This window comes from Protopterus annectens, chromosome 9.part0 (assembly GCF_019279795.1).
Source record: "Protopterus annectens isolate FY-2018-M chromosome 9.part0, PAN1.0, whole genome shotgun sequence".
Lineage (NCBI taxonomy): Eukaryota > Metazoa > Chordata > Ceratodontiformes > Protopteridae > Protopterus > Protopterus annectens.
Window position 1 is genome coordinate 1,513,798,758 of NC_056743.1, and position 21,460 is coordinate 1,513,820,217.

General features: G+C 39.4%; 1 protein-coding gene across 3 annotated transcripts in view; it reads left to right on the forward strand.

Moving 5' to 3' along the window:
- LOC122812148 (GEM interacting protein) overlaps window positions 1-21,460 on the forward strand; it is a 1,774,188-nt gene that overhangs the window by 388,272 nt on the left and 1,364,456 nt on the right. The gene's annotated exons all lie outside the window — the stretch shown is intronic.

Here is a 21,460-nt window from a genome sequence, read left to right on the forward strand (position 1 = left end):
GCTCATCCATTTTTTGTAAAACAACAAGCAACTATTCATTCAAAAACTTACTAAATAAAGTAACAAAATCTAAAGCTTTGTTGGGGGTGAACTGTGTAACATTCCTGTATATTCAAATGCCCAAAGTGGGACATTTTTGGTACAAACGTCATATTTTGCAGGGTGAAACATACCCACTGCCAGTACAAAGGACAGAACTTCACTTTTTGCCTAAATAAAAGCTTATTCTTGTAGTGTTTTAATTGTTTATTCTGTTTCTTATAACATTTAGGTGTTTCAGATACAGAATAATTGTTTTATGCAACTATTACATAAAATATAGGAAATATTTTTGTCCAAAATCACAGGACATTTGCCATTTTTTCAATTTTTTTGCAGGACACAACTGTCCCTCACAAAGTGGGACTGGTGGTAAACCTATTCCTGTAAGGACTTGACTTAAGCTTTCTGTGGAGGAAAAAAAAGGACAAATGCATCTTGCAGAAACATAAAATTGATATTTTATAAGAAGTGTAAGATTGAAGACATTCAGGAAAACTGTAATAAAAATATTAATCGCAGGATTATGGAACAGGTACAAATTTCTAAAAGAAGTGGCATGTCTGTTAAGCAACATCTAGAACTTAATGGAGACCGACCTGTTGTGAAAGTTGATATATTGTCATCAAAGGTATTAAATATGGAAATTCAGTGGAAATGTTTGGTATGTTGTTTATAGGTTCGTAGGTCTGTACTAGGCTAACAACCACAGTGGCCTTTTGAAGTCTAGCCATGTATCCCAAATCTCTGACAAGTTCTCTGACAAGTTCTGTGACCTTATGATGTGCAGTAAATCCATCAGTAATGGGTTTGAGGATGCCTTTTATTGCAGACACAGGTGACCTGTTAGTCTGTACAAAACTGAATATAGTGAGAGGGCTTTGAGTTGGTTCATGTAGGACATGTCGTTTAGGCCTTGTATCCTTTTTGTAAGGTACCTCAGTGGATGTTCTAATTGTTGCATGTGTCCAAACAGATACATGCCAAAGGGAGCATTATATTCAATGAATGGCCTAATGAGGGCTGAGTAAAGGGGACAATGATGTCCCTAAATCTAGACACAATCCCTTTGTTTATAAGCTGTGCAATATACAAGGACTTTCTTATAACAATAGACACATGTTGGTCAAAGGTTAGGTCACTGTCTACATACGTTCCCAAATCCTGAATAACTGGGTCAATACTTAGGGATTTTTGTCAATGTGGTAGACAAACTGGGGTAGATGACTTCTCAAAGGATATGATAATGCATTTTTTGGCATTTAATTTCAGACCATGATTTTGACACCAGTTAATTATTTCGGACAAACTTTCCTGCAGGATGGCTAAGTCATTTGGAGATTCAATGACTGCTCCTAGCTTGCAGTCACCTGCAAACTTAGTCAGTCAGAGCTTTTTGGTATTGGCTTATACTTCAGAAAAGTAGATGTCAAACATCTCTAGAAATGTTTCTGGGTCTTCAAACCACTGCAGGACTGCCCAAATTAGCTTTCTTGGGACCTTGTCATATTCTTTCTCCAGGTCTAGGAATGTCCAGTTGCACTCTTTCTTCATTTATAGCCTCTTATTAAGTATCTATCTCAGTGCAAACTTTGGATCAATTGTGCCGCATACTGATCTGAATCCTAATTGCTCATCTCCCATCTTCCTTTCTATTCATTTATTGATCAACCTCTCCAGAATTTTCATGCACTGTGACAGGAGTTTGATACCTCTGGACTGACCATAGTTGAGAATGTTCCCTTTTTTCTTATATACTGGCCCTAGTATGTTTATTCTCCAGTCATCTGGGATACACCCCTTTCTCTCCATACTGATATGAGTACCCTCAGGAGCCATTTCTCCTCTATCTCACCCAGCATCTTTATCATGTCTGCTGTGACTTCATGTGAGCCTGCTGTTTTCTCTGAATTCATTTTCCTTAATGTGTTTCTTGCTTCATCTATGGTGGACTCATACTCTTTTCATAGTAGGCTGTGTCTGGGGCAGTACACCTTTTTTCTTCATTCAGAAGCTGCTGGAAGTACTCCTGCCATCTTCCTTTGATGTCCTGTGGACTACTAAGCAGGTTGTTGCTGGCATCCCTTATGAAGGGTGTCTGACTTTCTTCTTTATCTTTCTGTCTTTGCCTAGCAACCTGATATAGTTTCTTTGTGCCTTCTACTGAGTCACTTTCCAGAAGCTGATAGAGTGCCTCTGTTGCATTGTTCTTTGCTATTGCAACTCCTCTATTAGTTTCTTTGTTAGCCAACCAGTAATCCTTCCTAGCCTGGTCCATCATGTATATTTCTCAGTTTTTCCTGCACTTCTTCTTTCATTTGATGAATTCTTGAACTCCTGCATTCCACCACTAGGTTTCCTTATATACCTTATTTCCATACCTGGCTCAGCCACATATTTCGTCTGTAGGCCTCATACATGCTGTTTTGAGGAACTGCCATTCTCTTTCATCTCCACCCATTTCATCTTCTTCCTCTTGAGGTGCTAGAACCCTGAATAATTCCTTAAACCATTGTGCTTTCTCTCCAGTCGACTTCAGCCTGGCCTCTGTTGACCTTAGAACCTACTCTGACCACTGCCTGCAGCTGATTGTGCCAACTAGTGGTTCATGCTGTGGGCCAACTGTTTCAATGGGGATGACTTTGCAATGTCTGATTCTACCCCAGTGTCCTTTTGTTACTAGGAGGAAGTTTACCTGAGTTGCACGTTGGCCACATTTGTATGTGATCTTGTGACTTTCTCTCTTTCTGAACCATGCATTGGCTACTGTCCAGCCATTTGTAAGCCAGAAGTCTAGAATGGCTTCTCCTTCTTTATTCCTGTTGTCCCACCATGTTGACCCAGCTGGTCCTTATATCCTGTTCTGTCTGTCAAGATATGTGCATTCAGGTCACCCATTATCAAAACTAATTTATGTTGTTCTGCTTTATCTAGTACGCACTGCAATTTCTGTCTTAATGCACTCTTTTCTCCACTTTCACAACCCTGCTGTGGGGCATAGGTCGAGGTTATGAATACTGCCATGTCGTTACACTGGAGTCTGAATGTCATGAGACTGTCACTAATGCTGATGACATCCCACACTGTCTTCTGAAGCCTCTCCCACACATCAGTTATCACACCATTTTTAGCATGTCCTCCTGCTGAGTAGTAGACTCTGGATCCCAGGCCAAGTGGCTTTGCTGCATTGCTTTTCCATCATGTCTCCTGGATACATAGGATGTCAAGTCTCCTCCTTACCATCAAATCCTCCACTTCTAAGTTCCATCCTGTTAGTGAACCTACACTGAGTGTAGCAAATTTTAGTTCACGTTTGCCTGGTTGATTGGTTTTAAGTCCATCTTTTGCTCAGCAGAGCTGTCCCTGGTAATCTAAACTGAATGACTGAACACCAGCCATTCATTAGCTTACTGACCCAAGGCTGCTGAACTTTATGGCAGGCACACACTAGCCAATCGGGGCAGATACACCCCCCTACCCGTTTGATGGATCCCAGATGTAGGTTGATGTAGGCCAGGTCCTCAACTCACTTATCACCAGCAAATACCTGTGCCCATTTGGCAACATTAGTCAGCATGACTGAACCACCTAGAGCCATATTTTTACACCACTGAATGGCTAGCCCTGCTACAGAATTAAGTAAAATAAAGCATTTAAATGATTAAATCATGACAATAATACATTTTGTGTACTTAATTGTAATGTTTAGTTAAACTGAGGTAAGTGTAAGCTGGCAAAACTATATTTTCCATCTTGCATTTCCAGTAAATATTGAGTGCAATAATTGGTAGGAGTGTCAGTAATTTCAATAAATTTACTGTTTTAAGGTAAAAACTAAACTAAAATAAGAAGTTGAGATTAAGATTTAATTTAGTAGTAAGCACTTTCATCCCAGCATGAGACTTCATCAGATCGATAAAAAATAAAGAAAAAAGATTAAATAATACCCAATGGTTGTCACATGATTAGTCACACGAGTTAATGTTTTAAACCTCTTTTCTTTAAATAAATATTAAAAATTTGTCATTGAAGTTCTGCTCGGCAAGGTATACCATTAACTATTCCATAACTTATGACTGTAGCTTAGAAGAAAAAATCATTCTAACTGGCTACTGACTACACCAAGTACCTGTGATGGACATTCATTTCAAGCCTGTGCTGAGAATATGGATCAAGTTGTCTGCCATTATTGTTAAGTATGAATGAATGAGATGTTTTTCTTGTGCCACTACAAAACCATTCTGTTTCACTTCAAAGTGCTTGTGACTGGGATTATTTCTAATGGAGAAAAGTGAAGAACCATTTTTTTCACTCATCAGTTCTTTAGAAAGTCTCCACAGTTCATTTATATTACATTGGAGAAAAATACTTGTCGTATACACCTTATCAGGCACAGAAATGCTACACATTACAACCGGAACTGTTTATTTCACATAATGAACTGACAAAAGAAGCTGATTTCCTGTCACTGGTGTTAATCAATGTCCATGTAGGTATGGATATAATTTTGTGAATACATAACATTGTGCTGAATAAACAAATTTTAGAGAAAATCTATAGTCTTCTTTGTTTAATTTATATTTATCCATCTAGTTATCATTTGTTGACTGAGTTAGTCCCACTAGGCTAGTAGCCTCTTTTCAGAGGAGACCTGAGGTGGTATTTATACTACTAGGAGAAATTTGGCCAGGGCATCAATGAAGGTCCCCATCGATTTTCCATAGGTGTCGTGGGATGTTTTCCATCCACCTGAGCTACTACTAACCCAGGCAGATGGAACCTCAGTTTAAAGTCTCATCCAAAGGATGGATGAATGAATGAATGAATGAATGAATGAATGAATGAATGAATGAATGAAATTTACTTTCATTTTGTGGGAAAACATTTTCCCCAGACTGCAGGGCAAATTTTTTAACAGCTGCACTTTTGGTTCCTTATGGTCTAGCTGAACCAGTAGTCAGTTGGAAGACATCTTTTTTTATTTTGTGGGACACACTTTCAAGGTATTTTATTCATACATGCCCATCTTGATTACCCAGTTATGGAGGTATGGTAGTGTTGTGAAGTTTGACAGAAACTGGAGGTTGTAATTTATTAATTTAAGACAAGATTACATAAATGTCTCCATTAGTAGTCATAGAGAACTGTACAGTGGCACAGTGAGTAGTTTTCTGGTTTGATTCTCAGGTGGGCTGCCTCAAATATGCAGTATGCATATTCTCCCTGCAAACATGTGTATTCCATCTGGGTGGTCTGACTTCCTACCACCTCCCTAAGACATGCAGTAGGTAAAATGGAATTAACCAAATTGCCTGTAGGTGTGTGTAATATGTAAGTGAGTAAGAGTGTGAAGTCTGTGATGGAAAATGTTCTTTCCAGGAGAGATTCCTTGTGCTCACTGACTGCAGCAATAGGCTTCAGGATCTCTGCAGCTCTATATGAGGATAATATAGGTTATGGATGGATCAATGGTAAATCTATTGGTTTTCACCATAGAAATGAATATATGATTATATCTGTATTTGTCGACTGGAATGCGATTGACTTAGAATTTCTCATAAACATTCTACTGAAACTGGAGTCATCAAACTCAGGAATACGCTTTAACATAGGTCCTTTGGGAGGGGATCAATTCTAGTTCTATTGTTTGATTGATAGGATTTTGCTGGATTGTGAGTGATGATTTTTGAGTAAGTGTCAGTCCACTTGCTGACTGCCACTATGACTGTATGTGTGCACACACACTGACACACACACACACACACACACACACACACACACACACACACACACACACACACACACACACACACACACACACACACACACACACACACACACACGTGGTTGCCATTCATTTGTTTGACAACTCATGTGGTTGACAAGTTTTTATGGGAGTACAAATGAGTGACAGGACAATTGTGTGACTGCTCATTTGTATGAATTACATTTGGGTAAAATCAAGCTTTATATAGTGCAGGCATGTAGGAAAATGAATGTTTTACTTGAAAGGTGGTGGTTGTGAAAATTTACAATACTGGGTTATAGTGCGTAGTATGTATGTGTAAGTGTTCATGGGTGAGGGAGATGGATACAGAATTGTGCCAGTGTATTGTGTGTATTCTGTGCCCTTTTGTCTTGATATTTGTACTGTTAGTGAAAGGGATTTTAGTAACTTAATGTGTAGGGTTATAGTACATGTAGAGGTTATATTCATGAGGATCAGATCGACAATATGTTGTCATCTGATGGGTTTATTAACTATCTGCTCCACAGAATTTTTGTCAGTTATGTCCTATATCTCCTGGACAAACGCTACATTGGAAGTATAGTTGCTTCAGTTAATTGCAGAAAAGTTCTTGTTAATAGGAAGTTCTTTTGGATATTGTCTGGAATCTAGCACAACTATCTGTGGACATGGAGAGTGTCCTGTAGAAGGTTATAAATTGGTAGTATCTCTTATTTATGGTGATATTTTGTTCTTGGAGTTCTATTTATGGGCCTGTGGGAATCTTAATGGAGATTGCATGATCTTCTAAAAATATGCAAACACCACCACATTAACCTTCAGGCTGAAGGCATGATGAGTGCAAAACCCTGGTATGGAATGAGCTCTTTCTTTACTTCTAAACCCAATTTCAGTAATTATACAAGCAAGGATGTGTTAAGATGTAGGTGAACCTGAATTTTTGGCATTGACAAGAGACGCCTTAACATGGTCCAAATTGGGACATTCCAATGTCTGTTAATTAGACCCTGTCTAAAGAAAGGCACTATGGGAGCAGCAAAGGCTTTAGCCAGTATATGTAAGCCTTTGAATGAGAGATGTAGGCGATTACTTGTGAAACAAGTTGCACAATCAGTCCTCTCTTCCCATGCTCAAATGTACTGGATCCCTCTTGAATGACACCAACTATTCTGACAATTGCCGAAGCAAATTATTTTTTCTTTGTACCAAGACATTATTCTTGGTTAAGGAAGAATTCCACTCAAGACCAGAGTCTTACCTGCATTTGTCACATGCGTGGGAGGTTCTGACATGTCTCTTTGCATGTCTTCAGGGTTTTGTAGCTTAGGTCATTCAGATCCAGATAAACCACCACCAAGAAGTTGTGCTACTTACTCTGAGAAATAGTCTTTAGGGGCCTTGTAAGATCTGATATTGTGGAATCCAAAAGAAGACTTACCATAACTTTATCTTTGTCCAGCCTTGTGAGTGGAGAATCTCTATGCATACCAGTTGAGTCATCATTCACTAAGACATTTTGCTTAGAAGGGTGTTTAGGAGTACGAGACTGGGATCAATCTGCCTCTTGGTGACTTAGTGCTCTAGGTGTGCATGGATGAGATGGTTGGACGATGTCCACTGTGACATAATCTTGCTAGTTCTAAGAGACATTGCTACAGAGTTTTTAACAGCATCAGTGTACGGCATTTTAATGGGATTTTTATTGAGAATGGGGTGGAGGTAAGGACAGAGATGTGAGTACATGGTACTTAATGTGCATGTTATTTGTTGAGAGGGACCCTCTAAATTAATTAATTTGCACCCCTTACAGACAAAGTTATTGATGTTAAGTGAATGCATTTTATTACTGAGCATAAGGCAGTGGTTACACTGCCCAATGCCACCAAGCAATAAGAAGCTGGCAACAGAAGAGAAAAAAAAGCTGTCTGACCTTCTATAATGTCCAGTGTATCCAGCATTAGATGGAGAAGTGCATAGATAAGGTAACTGTGACCAAGTGGTTGAATTTTAATTTGGAGAGATCTATAGGCTAAATTATATGCATGGACTAGTTTAGTAGTTCTAGTCTGTGGAACATCGCACAAGCTAATCAATTTAAAGGAGTAGGTGCTTTAAGGGGTAGTACTCTGGAATGTGCATCTGTATTTAATAAGTGAAAGAAGAGAAACATTGGGGAGACTATGGAAGATTGCTTTAATAAAAGCAGCTATTCGGGTTTCAGTGCAGACTGGCAGAGCAGTGACCCAGTTCCACAATCAGAGAGGAGCGTCTAGTTTCAATTAGTACCGGATCTGTAACTCAAGGTGTTGCACATTGATAGGTAGCATGGCTTGGGGGAGCTTACTCTTAGATACCAAGGGTGAATCAAATGTAAAACTTTTTGGAGAATAGTACAGATACTAGGCAAATTGTCAAACCACATCAACTACATCAACATGCACATTACAATCCAATGCATGCAATGCAGCCCCATGCAGGATTGCCAATTTTAAAACAAGTGCCAAGGATTAAAAAAAGCTTTTAGAACGCAATAGCCAATAGCAATTACACTTACAAACTGCTTCCAAACAATCAAAACTCTTGAACTAGTCTGGCTGTCTCTTCCCTCACCAGAGAAAAAGAAAACAGGATTTAATTCTAACAGCTGGATCACTTAAGTGGTAAAACTACAATACGACTATTAACTGGAATTTGTCAAAATAAAAGTGTAAGCGTGGTTCATAAATTTGATCTGGTTGTTACAGGACCTTAAACAGGACAATGAAAAACAAAAATAACAAACTGATAATGAAAAGAATTTGAATCAGATAACAACTGCTAAAAATAACTTAAACTGATAAAAAGCAAAGAAAATCACTTATCTTATTGTTGCAACGCCTACAAACCAGCCACAGACAGATTTAAAATAGATGCCAAGGATTTAAAAAGCAAGCACAATTCATAAACTGGTTTAGCTCTCTCTTCTCCACTGGAAAATAAAAAAGGATTTAATTCATATAGCTGGACCACTTAAACAGCAAAAATACACAACAGGTAAAAGGAATTTGTCAAAATGATTAACGATAATAATAAAAAAGGTCAGTATGCCTTTACAAGCTGCATAGAATGCAGTGTGCAGTTGAAATTGACTGTGAAAGATGTAGGCTATTACTTGTGAAGCAAGATAAGTTTTAAAGTCCCATGTTGCATTACTTTGGAGGGAGCACACATTTCTTTCAGAAGATATGTTGAAATGACCACTAAATGGCATTCCAATAAGTCTAGGTAGGGAAATGGGGTTCTAAAAATATACAAACATACTTGAGGTCAACATAGGTATGAGGCATCTTCATGTATTGTGGGGGGACTGCATACCACCATGCTACTGACTATTAAGGGGCAGAGCACACATAGGATGAGGCATCTTCATGTGTTGGGGGGGGGTGCACACCACCGTGCTCCTGAGTATTAAAGGGCAGAGCAGACATAGACATGAGACATCTTCATGTTTTGGGGGGGGGGCTGCAAACCATTGTGCTCCTGACTATTAAAGGGTAGAGCACAATAAAAATAGCAGAGTTGCAGATAGCAAATGCTAGGGGGTTGCAGCATTAATCATGCAGTTGCATGCTTCAGAAATTGATGTTGCAGATTCCCACAGGTATGTGTGAGATGGTATTCAGCACAAAAGGATGCAGTATTGTCAGTGGGTGACATTCCATATTGCAACCAATGAGAAGATAATTGCTTCAGAATAGACTGAAACTTCACATTTGCCTTGGCTGGCATATGTTACCTGCTCACAGACTCTTTCGGAATGGATGGCCATCCCATACCTGGGGAGACCAAGGTAGGCATAGCTGTGTCTATTACAGATACAGTGACCTCTCAGATACCCAAGGGAGACATATTGGGTACTTCATGAGCTTCTACCTCTAGAATACTCAACAAGCTCCTTGACATAATGCTTCCATTCAGAGGAACATATATGGTTTTCTAGTATCCAGTAGGAGACATCTAACACCATGTGTGTCTTCTATGACATTACCCAGCTTTCTCAGGTAATGAGCACCATACACTGCACACATGTAGCAAAATGACCTCACCTGGCTGAAATCACAAAGATTTATTTAAAGTAAGGACTACTCTTACATGAACTGCCAGACATGGTTTGATACATGTGGGATTATAAACAATGTGTATGCACAGTATCCATGGCATTAACATAAATACCCCGCATATCAGCTATACTACTGGCTTCTGCATAGTGACATTCTACAAGACCATCTAGTTGGCAAGTGCATGCACAGCAACTAAAGTTAATATGTGCAGCTGCATTCATAGTATGTCAAAATGTATTAACCCCCCTCCCCCAAATATTGATACTGAGTTACAGCTGATACTGGATATCCACTAGAGCCCTGGCTTATGATGCCTGTATAGATCCCACATAGCATGACTGAATTACAATATAACACCTTACAAACATAAACCCACAATGTCATAGAGCATGGTTTCAGTGTTCTCAAAGCCTGCTTCCATTGACTTGACATGCCTTGGAATGCATTTCAGTATGACCCTGCCATAGCCTACAGGATTACAAAGACATGTATCTGGAGCGTTTCTCTCCAGGCCTCCACTGAAAATAGGCTCTGTCCTAGTCAGACTTTCCTGGTCAACAAATGTTAAATAAATAAATAAATAATAATTAAATAAATGTTTCCAGCATGTTGCATATGTCATAATATGTGGTGAGGAAATAGGCCAGGCAGCCCTAGGATACTAGTATAGCTGAACTGCATGTGCACACGCGCACACATACACACACACACACACACACACGCACACACGCACACACACGCACACACACACACACACACACACACACACACACACACACACACACACACACACACACACACACACACACACACACACACACACAAAACCAGCAGGGAAGGTCCTTCACCACTATCATCTGACAAGGTTGGGAAAGAATAGCAACAACCCAACCAGCTGCTGCACCCCCCCCCCAAAAGCAACGGCACAGTACATGGCAGCACAGGTGAAGTGGTAAGGTTTAGTCCATAACTATGGGCCTTGATGAGCATATAATAACAGTGCGATGTTACAGAAAACAAGTATGATATATGCAATGTTAACATCAGGCTATGCTGGTTAGTGTATGGTTGAGCCATATTATGCATCAGACAATCCTACATGTATCACCCAGGAGATATGTTTTAGTGAATCAAAGTCACTGATATCATATGCACAGGTAACTACAGATGCAATGACATGTGGCTACCCACACTCATTGCGTTCAGGGAATGTGCAGCTGAAAGCAAATAGAGCAGTTAGAAGGTGATGAGTACTCTATGTCAGGGGTGATTTCCTCATGTATTATAGCAGATGGCTCCACTACATGATCATGACCTTGAGTTACTTGTCTTGTTGCACTAGGACCTGGGGTTCATCCTGGCAGGTGTGGTGTGCTACTAAGGCACTATGACTTACATGCAGCCCACTTACAAGATTTTCTGCCACTGGAGGTTAAGTGTTATGGGCACCCCAATGAGGTTTTACATAATGTCATATACTTCTCAACTGAGATGAAGATTATGTAACCTGCAGTGGCCCTCTCCTACATCATCACACATGGTACATACCTTATCCCAACCATGGGCAGCACTGTTAATGTTGGCAATAACTGGAGGTGGGGCTCCGTCAATCTTCCATATGACAATGGTGATGGGAGTTGTGTGTTTCACCACAAAACTCATAAGGCCAATCAGAACTGTATCTCTGAATTCCATATCCTCATGGATCTAAAGGTAAAGCTGAGTGATATCCCCATGAATGATGTACAACACAGCAGTCAGCTCCATGCTGGAGTGGGTTACAACAGATTATGCCTGAATGATAGTCTTATTCATCTTCTGATTGATCCTATATGTGGCCAGATCATCATCATCATAATCAATCGCTGTCATCATCATCATCATCATCAATTACCTCCCTTATCCATTTTTCTTTACATGGTGTTAGGGTGTCACACCAGCTGTTGCTACATTTCTTGACTCAGAGTTACTCTTTTTCCTTCTTTGATGGTTATGCTCAGCTGTTGCAGGTTTACTGTCATGCAATCCATCCATCTCCTGGTTGGATGTCTTCAACACTTCTTGCCATTCTTCTGCCTCTCCCAAGTCTGCTTTAGCAGATCATTTTATGCTTTTCTGTAGATGTGACCAAACCACCATAATCTGTTTTTCTTGACCTTCTCTTCCCACTACGGCTACTTTGTTTACCACATTGATATCCTTATGTCGTCATCTCTTCCAAAGATTTTATCCTACTACCTTTCTCAGGCACTTCATTTCCATCACTTCCTGCTTCGTTAGTTTCCCAGCTATCCCTGCCCAGGATTCTGTACCATACTCAAGCACTGACAAATGACTGCCTACTACTTTTCAGTTATTTTTGCCATTTTTTTGTCACTCAACATCCCAGATACTTTGTCCCAGACACTTGAAGATGCTATTTTATTCCGCTATTTTTCCTTTTACCTCAATTTTAGGCCTCTTTTGATGATTAACTATGTGTCCCAGGCAGGTATGAGCCTAGCATTGAGCAGCATCTTATCTTCTCCATGGATGATGTCACAATATGAGCTAAACGTAATTGACTTCAATAATCAGCTTAGTTCTGGGTGTCATTCAAAGGGAGTCCAATATTTGTCAGCTTGGGAGGATATGATTAAAAAACACACTGCATTTCCAGGAATTGGCTGCTTCTGTTCCCTCTAGGGTTTTGATTATTAGTAAAGACATTATACACCCCCATTAGTGCCTTTTTTAGGCAATGCTAACTTGATAAATCTACCAACATAACAAAGCAAGGAAAGGACGATATGAAGGTGTTACTGATTGTTGCTAGAAGCCTAAACAAAAAACTTCACTCTCCACAAGCCCTTCTCACCCTGGAGGACATAAAAGTTGGAAAGCACACTGGACATGCAAGGCTATAACATTTTTCACATATTAAGACCACCTACTGCATGGAAAGGGGAAAATGTGAAGGTATCTCAACCTTCATCCAGCAGTGACTCACATCAAGGCTGGTAAAAGAGCGTGATGCACCAGAGCTTCCTTATGTCCAAATAACCATCAGAAAGGTCCTGTATCATATATTAACTAGCTATAGAACTCACTCTATGACCCAAGAAAACCACAACACCTATCTACAGGAGCTGGAATCACTTAGTATTAAACCCAGTACCATTGTCCTAGCTGATCTAAACTATCTAATTATAAACTGGGAAACCTACACCACCACTAGAGCACAAGCACAGAGATTCCTGCACTGTATCAATAGAAATGCCCTGGGACAATTAGTCCGAGTACCCACTAAAGAGAACAATGTCTTGGATATTTTTCTTGCTAATATATGGGAATCTTGCATCATCCATTGCATATGATTGTTAGTTCTAACCTTAAAACTGTCTCATTTGAAATAAAAGTGAAAACGGAGGCTTCTTCCACCCAATGTTCCTATAGAAAATTCTCTAAGCTGAACTACCTTCTCCTAAGTGGTATATAGGCAAGTTTCAAATCCCCACAAAAGCCCAACTTCAGTGCATATGCTGACATGTACACCACACTACAGTAACATGTAAACAGCTGCATAGATGTAGTTGTACCCTGAAGGAGTAAGTGCAGGGCAAAACCCAGAAACAGCTTCCCATAGTGAATCTATAATATCAATAAGTTTTACAAAAAGGAAGAGAATTTTATTTTGAATAAAGGAAAGAAGAGTAATTCCTAGAATGATAGCTCCCTCATCACTGAAATATATAAGCAAGTCCGGAGCTTAATAAAATCCACCAAAGCCAAGTTTGAGGCAAAAATAACCACACAAGCCAAAAACAATCACAAGGCCTTTTTAGTTATGTTCATAATCTCAGACGTACAACATAGCAATGCACTGAGTTGATTGTGAACAACATTACCTATACTGAGGCTGAAGGTACAGCAAACCTACTGGATGATTAATTCAACTCAAACTTTACCCCTCGCTCCCCTCCGACTATCTCACAAGATATGACTGAAACTGACTTATCTCCACAATGCTGAATACTAAAAGTGCTATCAAATGCTAAAAATACTGTATTGATGCATCCTGACAATATCCCTGGCTGCATCTTAAATAGCATGAAGCATGCTTTAGGCACACCTCCAACAACATTGTTCAATCTCAGTCTCCATACAGATTTTGTACTGAGTGGTGAACACCTGCAGTCATTTCCCTGCATAAGGGAGGACCTTCCACAGATCCAGGCAATTACAGACCCATAAGTCCGACCAGCCTGCCATGCAAAGCCATGGAAAGATTTATGGAACTAATCAATAAGGAAACAGGGAATATCCAAACACTGGACCCATTTTAGTTTGGACTTGTCAAAGGCAGGTCATGCTTACTCAACCTGGTGTTTTTTTTTGAAAAGGTCACCAAAGTGATGTATAAAGATAAAATGGTACACAATGCATACCTTGATCTGGCCAAAGCTTTTAGACACACAGAAAAGCTAAATCGTTACATCTTCCACTGGACTGCCAACTGGCTTACAGACACAATGCAGGAGATCAAAACAGGAGAAGCTACTTCCATAAAGAAAACAGTCACCAATGGAGTCCCCTAGAGTCTGCCACTGGGACTTCACTTTGGGATCTACTTCTATAAAATAAAAGCCAATATCAAAGGGCTCTGGCTGACTAAGTTTTCAGATGACTGCAAGCTAGGAGCAATCATTGAATCCCAAATGACTTAGCCATCCAACAGGAAGATTTGTCCCAAACAAATAACTGGTGACAGAATCATTTGTTGCTCGTCCCTCTCTAACATAGATGGCAAGCAGGCGGGGTAGTTCATTTAAATGGTTTAATACATAGAAAAACATCAGGATGGATAGCAGCTTTACAAAATATAAACAAACTGATTAACAGACAGACCTTACATACATACATGCTTACATCCCAACAGCTTACTACAAAATGGCAGTCAGATTTGCACATGCTCAGTATTATACACTTGTGCAAGCCCATGGATAGCTTCTTAAAGGTACATACACACACATCGATCTACATTCTCCCTCTTAAAAAGATTGTCCTTAGTAAAAACAACATTGGCATTAGGCATGCATTATTATAGACATTAGAAACAAACACAATGTTCATTTCCAAGTTGCCTTGTATCTATAACATGGTCTGGAGATATGACCAGATCTGGTAACATAATAATCTGAACTGGGTTTAGCAACAGGGACAATCTTCGGTGAACAACTCATATGAGGAACCTCTGGATTTGTCACAAGAATGGGAATATTGTCTGGAACTTCCTCTGGAACAGGAGCACTGGATAACTCACTCTGAAATAAACAGTCTTTCTCACAGGCTATGTGCTGTGGTACAGATTTGGACACCGGTATCAAATGTTTCTGATTCCACCTAAACTATACTCCTTGGGAATCCACAATGTACAATCTTGGCTCTGGGCAAATATTCTTCATGACTCCAATCCGATCATAACCTTTGGATTTTTGTATTCTTACACTTCTCCTTCTCATAATGGATTGAGCGGTTTGCTGGTCTTATCGTAGTAGGACTTCTGGGTTAAACACTTTTTCAACAGATTGATTTTCACAGACCTGTTGTTCTTCACACATGGAACCAACAATTGACTACTGATTGCTAATGTGGTTCTCGTTTGTCTTGAAAAAAGTCCCTGGGCAGGCAAACCAAGATGCTTATCACAAGGAATGTTTCTGAGAATTAAGAGATTCAGGAAAACATCACTATTATCTCATTTTGACTTCTCTAGTAACTGTTTTGCACTTTGAACTGAACATTTTGCCAAACTATTTGACTGCAGATATTGTGGGCTACTCGTGACAGGAGTAAAGTCCCACTCTTCCTCAAATCTTTTGAACTGTTGGCTTGTAAACTGTGTGCCATTGTCAGAAATAACTTTGTGCAGACTACCATGGACTGCAAAATGATGCTTCATCTTAGTAATGACAGTACCGGTTAGGTTAGAAAGTAGGTCAATGTCGAACCAATTGGAGTAAGAGTCTACTAACACCAAATAATGTTGACTATTCCATTTGAAAATGTTGGTGGCTACTGTCGACCAAGATAGTTTTGGAATCTGGTTTAGCTGAAGTGGTTCTTTTTGTTGATGTGGCTTAGTACTAATACACACACAACAAGAAGAAAGTACTCTCTCAATGTCTTGTGACATAGAAGCCAATATGCTAGTCCTCTCATCCTTCTTTTGGTAGAGTAAGTTCCTGGGTGACCACAATGCATGATAGTAATGTACTCTTGTTGCAAGGACTTTGAAGCAATTACTTTTGGACCTCTCATAATGATACTATTGTCAGACAAAATCTTATCTCTGTATGGAAAATAAGGTTGCACTTTTTGAGGTAAACTGGATTGCCTTGACGGCCATCCTTGATTGATAAAGCGGTTGAGCCTTTGTAAAACTGGATCTGTGGCTGTGTGCACTTGAGCCTTTGTAAAACTGGATCTGTGGCTGTGTGATCTCTCAGCTCATCAAGACATGGGGAAGAAAAATTTCTCACTTCCATGACTTCAAAATCAAGGTTCTCATTCTCATGCTGTTCAGTGGTGTTTCTCGGTGATCTGGATAATCTATCAGCAAGATAATGAAGTTTGCCTTTTTTGTCGACAAGAGTGAAATTATACTTTTGCATTCACAGCATCATACTTCACAATCTGGCAGGAGATGAATGCATAGGCTTTCTCAAGATAGTGACTAGAAGTTGGTAGTCTGCTTCGATCTGGATAGGTCTACCATAAACATAATCATGGAACTTTGAACACGCAAGCACAATTGCCAAAAGCTCTTTCTCAATCTGAGCATACTGCATTTCAGTTTGGGTAAGATTTCTCGATGCATAGGCAACAGTTTGACCCTCTTGTAGAATGACTGCACTTAGACCAAATCTCGAAGCATCACATGAAAGAGTAACTGGTTTGTGAATATCATAGTATCTTAGAGTTGGTGGACTAGAAGTTCTCTGGTTCAGTATATCAAATGCTCTTTGGTGTTGCTCTGACCAAGACCAGGATACATCTTTACATGACAGCTCTCTCAGTGGTGCTGAAAGCTGGTTCAAGTCTGGAATGAACTTGCCTAGATAGTTAACCATGCCAAAAAATGTTGCAGGGCTTGAACATTTTCTGGACCTGGCATCTTGGCTGTTTGTTTAGAAGGGTCTGGTTGTAGGCCTGGACTAGTAAATAAATGACCAACATAAGTAACCTCTTGTAGCAGAAATTTGCATTTCTGTGGATTGAGTTTAAGATTCACTTGACGTGCTCTTTCAAGAACTTTGCTGAGGTGTCTGTCATGCTCAGTTTCACAATTACCTTCTACTAGTATGTTGTGTACTATAATAGCACAAGGATACACAGAAAAAAATTGCTCCACTGCATGCTGAAAGACTTTGCTTACAGAATTTATTCCAAATGACATTCTCAAAACTCTGTAGCTTCCAAATGGAGTACTGAAAGTAGCTAGCAATGAGGATTTCTTGTAAAGCTGAATTTGCCAAAATGAACTCTTTGCATCTAAGACAGAAAAAACAAGTGGCATTTGGCATTAGAGCAGCGGCTTCTTCGACTGTATGCATTGGATGATGAGGTCTTTTTAGTGCTTTGTTCAAATCTTGTGGATCAATACATATTCTGATGTCATCTGAGCTTTTCTTATGAGCTACCACCATGGAAGATACCCATTCAGTAGGTTCATGAGCTGGACAAACCACACCTTGCCGCACCATTTTATCTAACTCAGCTTTGACTCTGTCCTGCATCATATTGGAACTCTCTGAGCTGGCTTGGTAACTGGACTGACATCTCGGTCTAACATGGAGTACACAACTGGAAGCTTCCCTAGTTTGTCTTTGAGAAGCTCAGTATAGGTAGAAAAAAATATAATGGGCGAAATTAGAGTAGTGGTCTTTCATGCTAACTTGATGGACTTCCTTATTAAATGAAAGGAGTCCCATTTTTAAACTGTATCTGATCCCTAATAATAACTGGACGTGCTTCTTGACCACATAAAATAACAAGTTTTAACATCTCCCAGCACAGTAACATGAAAGCAGTACTGAGCCTTCAGTCTGAATTTCTTCACCACCATAAGCAACAAGCTTCGAACACTTTGCCACATCAAGCCTTTCACCCTGACACACACTAGCAAATATTGCTGCTGACATAACAATGCACTTGGAACCTGTGTCACCTTTGAGCTCTGTGGGATTTCCATTTATCCAAACAGTACAAAATACTTCATTCTTTGCCCATAAATCTACTACATCAACTGTTTCATGAAGCACTGACAACACCATTAACACAAAGAGTAGAGTTGCAGCTTTCTAATTGATCATTTCCTTGAATGTTCCCTTTTAATAAAAGAATGTTGGCCTTTTAATTGACAAAACCTTTTGAAATGATTCCACTTATTGCATTTGTGGCATTGTTAGGCAAACATCTTTCCCTTTCAGATTCATGACCTCCACCACAATTACGACAGTTGGCAATGAAACTGGGTGGAGGCCCATGCTTTGAGTTTGCTGACTCACTCATGCTTCACTGAGACTGTGCGAACTCTTGAATTTGCTGGAAAAGTCTGGGGTTTACCATTGGGTGCTGCAGGGGCTACAGTTGCTGCCATGTCCCTGGGCCTGTTTGTTTTAACCACGTGCTGCATACTGTCAACATGATCTCTAGAAGTTACTGGAAGAATGCATCTCTCATTTGTAATCATATTTGTGTGCTTTTCTGTGAGCTTGTGTATCTGACAAATCTCAGTGGCCTTATTCAAAGTTAAATCGCTATCACGAAGCAAAATCTTTCTCACAGCATCATCTTTAATACTACACACGATCCCTTAAATCACCAAATCTGCACATTTTAGCCTTATTCGTCAAATCAGTTATATTTACTGCAAAAGTTTCACCAGGCTTTTGATCCCTTGTGTAAAATAAGTGCCTTTCCATTGTAACATTTGTCTGGGTGTTACATATTTCTCTAAATTTATGTTTTATGCACCCAGGGTCCTCCCTTGACTCAGCTGGGATAACAATATGATGGTTTCCCCCTCTCCTGCATAGATAGCAGGTGCATACACAAATGAATGCTCCCCTTCTATGGCTTCTGAACCAGACAAATTAAGCAGAATAAATGCCCTTGTATGGTCATCTTTATCAGAAAATTAAGCCTGTATAAAAATGTCATACTCTTGCTCAAACATTCTCAAGTTCTTTCAAAATATTATTGTCAAACAAAGTGCACTGGGTTTTTGAAACCCATCTGCCTTGCCAACAAAATATGCACAAACACACTGAAAATATGGCCCTTGTAATTATGTACGAACAAGCTACTGTGTGCTTTTAATAACATTGAAATGCACAATAAACTTTTAGAAATACTGTACTTTGTTTAATATGCTCTGAAATGGCTGTGTTTTGTGAAATAACTTTATTGTAATACTGCACAAACATGCAAACACTCTATACACCTGCTAACTCAGATATCTTTAATACGAAAAATATGTGCTTAGCAAAAATGTGGTATTTTCCTCTTATTTTATTCGTTTTATGCAGTTTGGACTTTATTTCAAACATTTTCCGTAGTAATTTGAATATGTTTATCAATATCGGACATATCAGTTTATTCGTATATTGTTTAGAGCTTTCTGTATGCCTCGTTTCATATTTTGTGAATAAGAAATTGAGCAAATTTTAACATCTGAAATTCGTTCTGGCATGTTTTGTGAATTATGCGTGCAATAGGGAAGATCATCTCCTGTATATTCCTCCAATACCAACCAGGTGGCTCTCGGACTTAAGTTGGAGAAACTGGAACTCTTTCTGGAAACAAGTAATTTTAGTCATGCTTCTTTTGACTGATGCCCTTTTAGAGATGCCTCTTCTGACACCATGTCGCTCGTCCCTCTCTAACATAGATGACAAGCAGGAAGGGCAATTCGTTTAAATGCTTTAAAACATAGAAACACATTAGAATGGATAGCAGCTTTACAAAATATAAACAAACTGATTAACAGACAGACCTTACATACATACATACATGCTTAGACAGACCTTACATACATACATGCTTACACCTCAACATCTTACTACAAAATGGCAGTCAGGCTCGCACATGCTCAGTATTTATACATTTGTCCAAGCCCTTGGATAGGTTCTTAAAGGTACATACACACACATTGATCTACACGTGGAGAGAAATTAAATGACAAAAAATGCATTTTATATATATATATATATATATATATATATATATATATATATATATATATATATATATATACACCCTGTGGAATGACCACATTGAAAATATGCCTCTAAGAGTTTATCCAATTGCTCAGGATTTGGAAACTTATGTGGACAGTGACCTAGCTTTTGACCAACATGTATTCACTATTGCAAGACAACCTTCGTATTGTGCAGCTTATAAACAAAAGGATTGTATCTAGATCTAGATATGTCATTGCCTTGCTTAACTCAGCCCTCTTTAGGCCAATCATTGAGTATAATACCCCCATTGGCATGTACCTCTAAATACACATGTAGCACCTGAAACACCCAACAGAGATACCTTATTAAAAGGATACAAGGCCTAAATAATATGTCTTACATGGACTGACTCAAAGTCCTGTCACTGTGCTCTGTATCCTACAGACTATTAACAGGTGATGTTTTTCTGGCATACAAGGCATTTTCCAAACCAATACTGATGGATTTACTGCACATCATCAAGTCAAACAGCATCAGAAATACTCAGTTTAGGGATGTCAACCTCTACTTCAGCATCAACAGAATGGTTTGGAGTGACAGGTATAGCTTGCAGAGAATATATCACTTATCTGGAATAGGCTCCCCTCCCATGGAAAACAAAGATCATACCTGTTCCTATTCAAGCTCAACTTGGATCTATGGATGGGTAATTGAGAATGTACACCAAGACCTCCCCCTGTACTACTAATGGCAGAGGCAGCACTTAAATGCTTTATCCCATACATGTGTCCCCACAAATTATGCATGATATGATCTCAGTTATTCTCACAAAGGGTAGTATATGTATATCGATCATGGGATGGTTAAGCCCAATCTAAATCCCAATGGGATAGGTTAATTTAAGCACCATAAGAGAAAACTGGTGTGGCTTAAAATGACTCATAAGGGCAGCTAGCCTAATATTTACCTATGAACCTACGAGCTTAGCAGCTTATGTTAGTGCCTGCTTAACAGTGCCTTTGTGGTTCATGAAAGAGCAAGTTTATGCTCTAGCTCCTTTATGGCCAGTACAAGGAGTACATACTAGGAAACTACAATGGTGCATTCAAGAAACTAGATACCTGTTATGACCTGACTGCATATTACCATGACACGGTAACAATGCAGGCATCAGTATGGTGACCTGTGACACTGCACCACTGTTGATCTCCATGCATGGGTAGTGGAGGTACTGCATATTACCATGACACGGTAACAATGCAGGCATCAGTATGGTGACCTGTGACACTGCACCACTGTTGATCTCCATGCATGGGTAGTGGAGGTACTGCATATTACCATGACAC